The following is a 9,635-nucleotide window of genomic DNA, read 5'->3' as shown; positions in this document are numbered from 1 at the left end:
AAGCAACTGGCTACGGATTTTTTTGGGATGAAGTACACTTCTCGCATTACGTTTTCTTTAAACGTAATGAATGGTTTCAGATCTGATGGACTTTAACCACTATTATTGTCCGTACACGACAAGGGATGATTAATTCGGATTCAGAATTAATTTTAATCTCTGAAGCTTTGAAACCTACGACACAACTGTTGTTTGACACAAATATTTATAGGCAAACCCTGTTTTGAAGCATTTCATGCCTCTTCTATTGTTTTATCAAGTTTTTACACAAATGATAACAACAGTACCAAAGCGCTATTGATTTTTCAACAGCAACTGAGTTACTTTGAGAGAGAAATGACAAGGAGCAATATTATTCAAGGCTATCCGTAGCTTTCTTAGCAACACGAGAATGACTCGTAGATAATACAGCTGTGCAGATATTTGTGCAGTACAGAATAATCTGATTTATTATTCAAAGTAAATGAGGCATTTTCAGTTGAACTTGCGAACCATTTGAGAGTGATAACAAAACGCAGTGAAACTTCTAGGCACTTTTCACTGGTATGTAAACACATGAGTTTAGTTTTTTGGCTTGCACTTAGCTTTTCGGTTCTTTCAAATAAATGCTCCTGCTTTTTTGGTTCGCGACTCTGTTGCAGGCCAGTCAAGTTTAGATACATTACTTTTTTTCATTTTCAAACTATGTCGCAATATCACCTGCAGTATGACTTATTATTCAAAGAGACGTGTCTGTTCATTAAAATTGTCACAATACACGCAGCATTGCATAGTTCATACTAACAATCTCAGATTGTTATTTATTGTTTATAGTGGTAAATAAATTTTATTTATAATTTTATGATGTCGGCTCCCGTCTAGAAAATTTCGTCAAGATTAGTTAAACATTTCTTAAATTAATTAAACAAAACAAAACAAAAAAAAAACTTAGGCATCGCAAGATGACTCTGAGGGTCACTAAAGGAATATCACAGAATGATCAAAAAGACACATGGGGATATCAGCTTAGTTAGTAAAAATATTTTAAAATAATTTAAAGCACATAAAAAAAAAGCAGGGAGAGTCTTGAAGAAAAGAATTTTTTTTTTTTTTTTACTCCAAGACCAAAAATTAATGAATGATATTCATTATTCAATAGATTTCTTTAAAAGGTGAATTATCGTGACTGGATCATTATGATAAAGCGTATTCTATCTGAGCATTGAGGGGGCGTCAGGGACCTAGTTATTGCAACACGGCGATGCTCCAGTCCACAGATCATTACTTATATCATTCCTTATATCAACCAAAGGAATCCGTCCAAACCAACAGAGCTACCGAGGCTCTACTTATTTCGTTAAACAAAGCATTATACGTTTGTATCATCCTTTATAAATATACCAAACCCTGCGATGTCTACTTCTGACTCAAATTGAAGTTTCACTTGAAGGATACGGTAATTTTAAGAAAGGAAGAAGCTGTTTGATTGCACGGATGCTATTCAAAGAGAGTCTGTAAAAGAGGCTTCCAAATTCACTTAGTTGGAAAGAGTTAGATTAGATTAGGTTATTTTGGATTTACGGCCGAAGCAACTCAGGCCATGAGGCCAGTATATTATGTCTGAATATTGCATATGTTTTTTTTTTTTTTTTGACAGGTTTACATTGTTTTGTAAGATGAAAAAACTTGAGTTTTTTCCCATTAAATCCGTAAAATCGATTCTGGAAGGAAAAAAAAAAAAATCTCTTCTGCTTTCGTATGAGACAGGCTAACTCATCTTTAGACAGGCTAACTCATGTTTCTAAGGTGATAATGACTACTGATGACAATTAATGTGTGTTCCTTATTATTTTTAATTAGAATTTTATACATAATTACAAATTATACAGTACCCATTGTCGAAGTGTAATCCGGCAATACTGTACCGGTTCATGGGGAATAAAAAATAGTTTGCAGAAAATTAAAAAATTTAAATATTGTATGTAAGCTTCGATAAAAAAAAGAATCATTAAACGGTTAAGAAAAAAAAAACAGTGTTTACGTATTGTGTATTCAAGTTTAATAACATGCGCAGACACACAGCGAAAATAGAAGTCCAGGCCTTTTGCCTAACCGATATCAGGCACCTGTAAAAATATCAGATATTTTTACTGGGATTACAAATCCTGATTATTTAATTCAGAGAGCAGACAACCACAAACAATAATAATACATGGCGTATGGCATTAGACCTCAACAATTATTCTGATATAGTTTGAGAAACGCCTGTTGCTCAGTATACTAGTTTCACTGAACGCTCATGTAGTTTTGTAGCGACGTTTTCGGTACCATAATGCAAAACTACCTTCAGAAAGACAGTTATAGGCTTTTTATTCTACTCATTCATTAGAACTTTTTCTAGCGCTGTTTTTCAGCGGGTTCCCGAATTAATCAATCTTTAGAGCATGCATGAAGATTTCCACCTCAGAAACTCGAATTTTTAATGCATATTTCAGAAAATCCTCGAGTAGAATTATACTATTTCAGACAACAGTACAAGTGTTAGGGTTTAGGAGCATAAAACGCAGCAGTGGTCTGCTGTGCTTTCACCCACTGCTTTTAAAGTCATTGATAGCTATGGGCTCAGCTTTTGGTAGTGGCGAAGGATGATAACAGGCTCCTTTCCGATTTCCAAAATTAGTCTGTCTAAAAGAGCTTCCGTAATCCATTTAAGTAACAAACAAGTGTCAGAGGATATATTCGTTTTATTTTAATATTTTCACTAATGTGGACAATAAAATGTATGTATTGAAAGAAACACAAACATTTCTATATATGTTTCTAAAGACAAACTCACTAAAAGAAGAGAAGAACTAAGAAAGTAAGCAAAATGCTTATTAATATTTCTTATCCTGCCATCTATTGTGCAAAATCGAATCCAGTACATAATTGTACAATATTCTAGCACTTCCAAAATGTTGTTATAAATAGAAAACTTTATTTTGATAAGGTCTATCGGAAAGAGTATGTTGATGTTTTTTCAGTTGGTTCAATAACTTGGAAGCTTAACTGTGTACGAATGGTGACAAGCAGTTGCTTGTGCTTTGCTCTAATTAAAGGAAAATATGATGGTAGCGAGTTGGGTGAAATAATTGTCATGAAAATATCTGTAGAGAAAGCACAGGCCAGAAGCAGAATGTTTTAAAGAAAACTAAGAGAGAGAGAGAGAGAGAGAGAGAGAGATCACTTACCTGGATAGCAGAAGTTCCCAATGCTCCGCCCTAATGGAAGAAGAGTATTTTAAGGTATGGCCAATTTAGAATTTATACAGTGTTAAGGTTGTACAGATGAGAAGTGATGTTTTGAACGGAAAAGTATATTAACTTTTCTTGGAACGGAAGAGTCCATTGATGTCACTACGTGTTTGTGCCAGGAAAAGTCGGAGGTGTAAGTCAGCCCAAGTTGAGATATGTAGTCCCGCCTATAGTTTTCAGTATTTCAAAGGTAAGGAGAAGTTAAATGCAATTTTTCTTACGAAGAATAAGACAGGAGTGCATTTTCGCAGCACTGAAGATCACTAAATTGTCGTCACTCCACTATGACGATGGCAAGGAGATCAAAATTTAAGGCGTTGATCGTGGAAAATCTTGAAGCTCGGAAGCAAACTCGATGTAGCTGCATCTAGAAAGGAAAAATGAAAATAAGAGCGATATTAGGACACCAGGACAGGAAGTTAATGTCAAACAATATTCAATATCATAATCGTTTTATCTGTATTTTATGACATAACGATGACGTCACCACATGCATTGAGAGACGTAACCAAAAGTGGTTTTTAGTTAGTGAGCAGTTTTAGACACCAATAAATTCCATTTTTTTTTAATTTTAATTCCATATCTTCCTGGAATTATAAATTCCCTTTCAAACCACCTTTCCCACGCTACTTCTCAACCTTTGAAATACTGCAAAGTATTTCACTAAAGGTCACGACGCTTTGGAAAGCGCTGAACTAAACCATCAACGTTTTACAGACGGAGCAAAAACCTACCATATCAACAACATAAAAAAAATTGAAAAAAAAAATCATCGTTAGCATTCCCAGACGCATAATTAGCTGGAATACGCAAAACACGAAACCTTTAGCAATCCAGAGTAATTCGAATCCCCATTTCTTCAATCATGTAGACTTGTGCATGTAAGTAATAATCACCCTGAACCAACTCGCATCATTTATATTCCTGTCTCCCGCACTCACCGTCTGTTTCAATGTCCTCATCTATCATACATTCATAAACATCTGTCGGGCAGCTGTTCTTATCAAGTCATCAATCTAATAGCAAGCCATGTAATGAAGTAAAATACTAAAATGTAATAGAAGTTAACCGACAAAAATTTCGTAGCCCAAACCCCTCTCTTTCGATCAGACATTTGTAAACTGGTTGAGCAACATTTACTTATCTCTGTGTGCGTAGTAATTCATTTTGTTGAAAGGGTTTTTCCTGTGATTATTACGACAGCGAATGATCTTGTAGCAGGGGTCGGTTTGTTTACAAGAGAGAGAGAGAGAGAGATTAAAAAAAAGCAAACAGGCAAATTGATGAAAGTAAAAGAGAGAAAATCGTCGGTGAATGATTATAAAAACTTATTTTAAAATTTTATTTTAATTTTATATTGTATATTGAAATGTTGAACAGAGGAGTCTTTACATTAAAAGACTGTTAAACATTTCATCTTTCATGTTTATTTTATGAATTTAATGTTTAATTTTTTGATTTACATTTTAATTCAATCAAAACACTTAAGAAAATATATTCAATTAGTTTATTTAAAGTAAAGAGCCAAGAGGCTTCATTTCGGCGATGTAAAACATTATTTAAATTAAGGGGATATTAAATCCCACATTGTTTTAAAACCGAATAAGAAACTCAAAGATCGGAATCAAAGAGTTTCATGCCGAATATAGTAAACTATGAAAATTTCGACGGATTGTAGCGTAAGCCAAACCACGTAGTTCAAGTACGTAGTACAAACTAAGGCAACTCGTTGCAAAGGTGGAGAAAGTTCTGATCACTATTCTTAGTATTTTCCATAATGTATAACATACATAATGTAAAACAATGTGGTATTTAATATCCCCTTAATTTAAATAATATATTCAATTAGTTTTAATAATTAGATATATTTTACTTTGAAAAATGCCCTCCAAAAGTACAAAACATTAGAAAATAAGGGGATAAACATCCTTTGTTGTTTTATAGCCAGTAAGCGAAACTAAAGATCGATAACTACGATCTATAATTAGATTAGTAATTAGATCTATAATTAGATCTATAAGTAGATCATAGATCTACGATCTACGATCCATTTGGATTTTTATCTTTACTAAAGTACAAAACATTGTTGAGATTTTCATTTATGAAACAATATTACAAAACTGTTTTCGAGGTATGATTAACCGATCTGATAATTCTATTCCATAATTCCAATCATTCCATAATGATTAACAGATAGTGATTTACATTGTCCTATATCAGCGATTTTATGGGTTTTTTGCTACTTGATATCAGTATGTAGCAGTAAAAAAATTCATTTAACAACAACAAAAAAGTTAGACCTGTCTTAAGAAAAGCAAGTCCTGTTGACACCCCATCCTGGGCTTTAAAAATCCTACATAGGATTTTTAATGGGTATTCAGAAATGAAACCTGCTTAATAATACTATGTTACGAAAAAATATCGGTTAAAACTGGTTAAAAATTATAGTTCAGAGATACTGAATATTTATATTCAGTATATCTGAACTGAATAATATAAATAATATAAATATTTATATTCTGAATTTATATATTATTCTTATATTCTTAATATTATATATTATGAATATATTATTCTGATTTATATACTGAATATAGATTTATATATGGAGATACTGAATACTGATTATAGTTCAGAGATCTAACCTGAAAATGCATGTAAACTGAAAAGTTGGTTTTTTAACGATATTTCAGATCTGAGAGGTTGTAGTAGGTGATGCTGATGTGTCAGAGGTTATTATTATCAGAGCATATTATGGTTTTCCACACGTACTTTTAAATACCTAATTACAGTTCATCATGTCATCACCTGAATAAAATTAAAAAAAAAAAAACTCCTTCATAATAAGAGGCTACTGTGAAGGGCTTGGAAATACTATTTCAGTTTTAAATTGTACATTTATGTTTAATTTATATTATGTTTAATTGTAGTGATTGTACATCACTGTACAGTTAAACATAATATATTTAGTTCATGACTGGCGATAGATATGGGGCTACTGTCCTAGTGTCTTTTGAAGATTTGAAATATTTTTGTGTGGATCCAACTTACGAAATGCTGTAAATGTATACAACATTAATACTAAATGTGGAGTTAGATATCCGAAAACCTTGTTCCAGAGACTAAACATGGAACTTTTACTTTTTTTTTTCAAAGCACTTTAGGCCTCCAATAAGCAGGACAGTGAGTGGTCTCACATCAGCCAATGAAATTCAATATCTATCTACAGCTTGTTGATTGGATAGCAGAGACGTAATCCACTCTACCATCGCTATGGTGGCATTTACACTACCCGGTTGGAAAGAGAGATAATACCCACACATTAAACGGCAAGTAATAAAAAATATATTATAATAAAAGGTGAAAAATTTCCCCATTATTGACCAGCCAAGTTTGAATTAAATGTAACTAAACCAGAGAACGTTTACAAATATAAATAGGCCAAAAATCATCTTATTCAGAATTACATATCGGGACCAGCACAGTGTGTGTGTGTGTGTGTGTGTGTGTGTGTGTGTGTGTGTGTGTGTGCGTGTGCGTGTGTGTGTGTGTGTGTGTGCGCACGCTGATTGTTTTATTCAGCCCTTAAGAATGATTTGCAAAGTACCTTATAAACTTTGGCCTATGGAGTGTTTAACTTGCTATCTTGCTGACTGTAGTTTGTATACAGTCTTTTGTTTTTCCTGTTCTTTTTCTTCTTTATTTTTACTCTCTCTTTCAAAATATTGTTTGCACCTGGCATATCTTACTTTTCGTCAGTCACGCCATCTACTACCACTTTAGAAAAACTGATTAAAATTTGAATAATCCTTTAAGCAATCTTGCTAAACACGTACAACCTTTGAACCCCGACGTTCCTTATGGCTTAGAAAACGAGGTCGTAAAAAGTTGAGGAGGATACACGAGCTGCATGGTCGTTCACGCTTTAATAGGAAAATTAGCCCTCGACTAGTACCAGGTGATAAGATGAGAGAAAGAGAGAGTTTCGTGTATTCTGAAAGGACGAAAGAGGGAAAAAGAGGCTTAGAATCTTTTGTTCTATTAACAATCCGATATGATTGATGTTTTGACAAAATAGGACAGTCTCAACTGAAAAAAAAGAAAAAAAAACGGAAACAAGAATGGGCAGATGGAAATAAACACCAAGAGTCTTGATTCAGTTATTTGTGTCAACATGACAGCAAACCATGTAATTAGATTTAAATGGAGGAACGGGGAGGATGCAAAGGTTTCTTCACGTTTAAACTATAGACTAGAAAGAGGAATGCTACAATTGTATACTTATGTAAAAATTTATCCTTGGCTTTACATGCTTGTACTGCAGGTGGTTGGGTGTAACCCTATTTAAAAAGACGACCAGAATGCACCATCATCGTGAATTGTTTCCTGGACCATATTTAAAGTTGATTTAACAGGAAAAAAACAAATATTCTTATGAAGAGTAATAAAGCGAATGGCTTAAAAACATTTAAGAGATAGTTTATCTTCCAGTGAACGCCAAATTAAAACTAACTTTTGTCCTTCGTTAGAACATAAGAGTTTATTTTAAAAATCAAGTAATCATCATGACGCCTACGTTTATCACAATGACACTGCTTAGTGTCTGGAACAGTATCACAATCACAGGAACTGCATACAAACGTAACAAATTATGCATAATTTGTCGGAAAATCCCAACATGCTATGAAGAAAAAAGATTAAAGGCCACACGATGATACTCTACTTTTTTTAAAAGTTTTATTTATTTTTAAATAGTGGTCTCACCCACGAATGGTTCAGAACCTGTAGTGTGACAGCGCTATGTGGGTGTTCAGAAAGAAGAAGGTTACTGACTTTTTTTTTTTTTTTGACTGCTTATACATTTTTCTTCTTGGAAATACTGTAAATGGGGCAACGGTAGCAGGGGAGGTATAAGTAATTATTACAGTGCTTCTGGAGTTTAAATGAAAACTGATATTCTTTGGTGTTCGGGTTTTGATGAGTGGGATGGAATTATAGACGGATCAGAAAAATTACCATGACAGTAATCCGTAAAAAAGGCACTAAACAGATAATGTTCTGTATCTCTTTTACAGTTGTGTGGCAGAAACTAAAGTGAATCTTTCAGGGAAGCATTTTTAACCTGTCTTATTATTCCGTATAGGACAATATTCTATAAGCCTAACATTTTTAAGGAAGTTTGGATACCATCTTAGATACGGGAATATTCGATGCAGAACTGATTTGTAATTTGTAAAGGATAAGAGTTTCGTTGCCAAGGCAACTGTCGATGTAACATGTTATAAGTTTTACACTATATTTCAAAATAAACTTCAGTATTCCGTTGGCCTATATTTGATAGCCAATTTCTAATGCCATCTCTTAAGTAGACGATTGAGTACCGAGATTAGTTGTTGATCTCTCTCTCTCTCTCCTCAATAGACGTTTTAACTTTTACCAAAGGAACTCTATTTGATTCAGATTTGGATTTTTTTTTTGTTAGTCATTTGAATCTTTGTATTCCCCATTACTTCATGCTATATCTCCAAAGAAATTAATGCCTGACAGTTCATCATCATGCTAAAACGCAAATGATTGGTTTTATCGAATTGTCAAAATCACAGACAACAAAATTTCTGGAATGTTAGTTCAATGTTAATTTTTTCTATCACCACAATAAGGATTCTGCTTCAAAGAAAGAAAAGCTTCCTGACTCCTATAACATTAATGCCACCACAGTTAACACATGGAAAGACATATTCTGGTAAATACCGTTTTCCTGACAGGAGCATATCAAAACACGATCGTCTGATCTGAGCAGTGCCTAACACGAATCTTCGCTCCATCACAGCTTCCAACACATTTGGGATTGTGTAAACGGTTGCTCTATTTAAAAGCCTCCGTTATTATTAATTTTGTATTTATATTCCTTTCTTATTCTCACTATTCCATCTTAATATTGAGCACTTATTTTATCTACCTTTCGCTATGAGTTTTATGCTTATGGATACTAGAAAATGTATTTGATAAGACTGCGCTACCAGTATCTTTTAATTGGCATAAAACTCAGTAACACGGCCAGTTGATTTCTCTCTCTCTTTCTCTAACACAAAATTCCTTCAGTAAAATTTTATACAAACAGTCGTGGTCTATTTGTAGAATCAGATGGTACTCTATTGACATATAATTAAAACACATTTTATTATACAATAAAAACAAAGTACATTAAATAAGCGATAGGGAGGTTACTCTCTCTCTCTCTACCTATCCTTATACTTTTGGTATAAAGAAACAAATTTTCCCTTTTTCGTATTAAATGACTATACAATATAATTACTCTGTTACTTCTCTGCTTAAGAAAATCAAATTGACGAGGCTAATTTA

Source organism: Typopeltis vanoorti, chromosome 2 (assembly GCF_054136105.1).
Source record: "Typopeltis vanoorti isolate ZY-2024b chromosome 2, IOZ_Tvanoo_1.0, whole genome shotgun sequence".
Lineage (NCBI taxonomy): Eukaryota > Metazoa > Arthropoda > Arachnida > Uropygi > Thelyphonidae > Typopeltis > Typopeltis vanoorti.
This window is presented reverse-complemented; position numbering follows the sequence as displayed.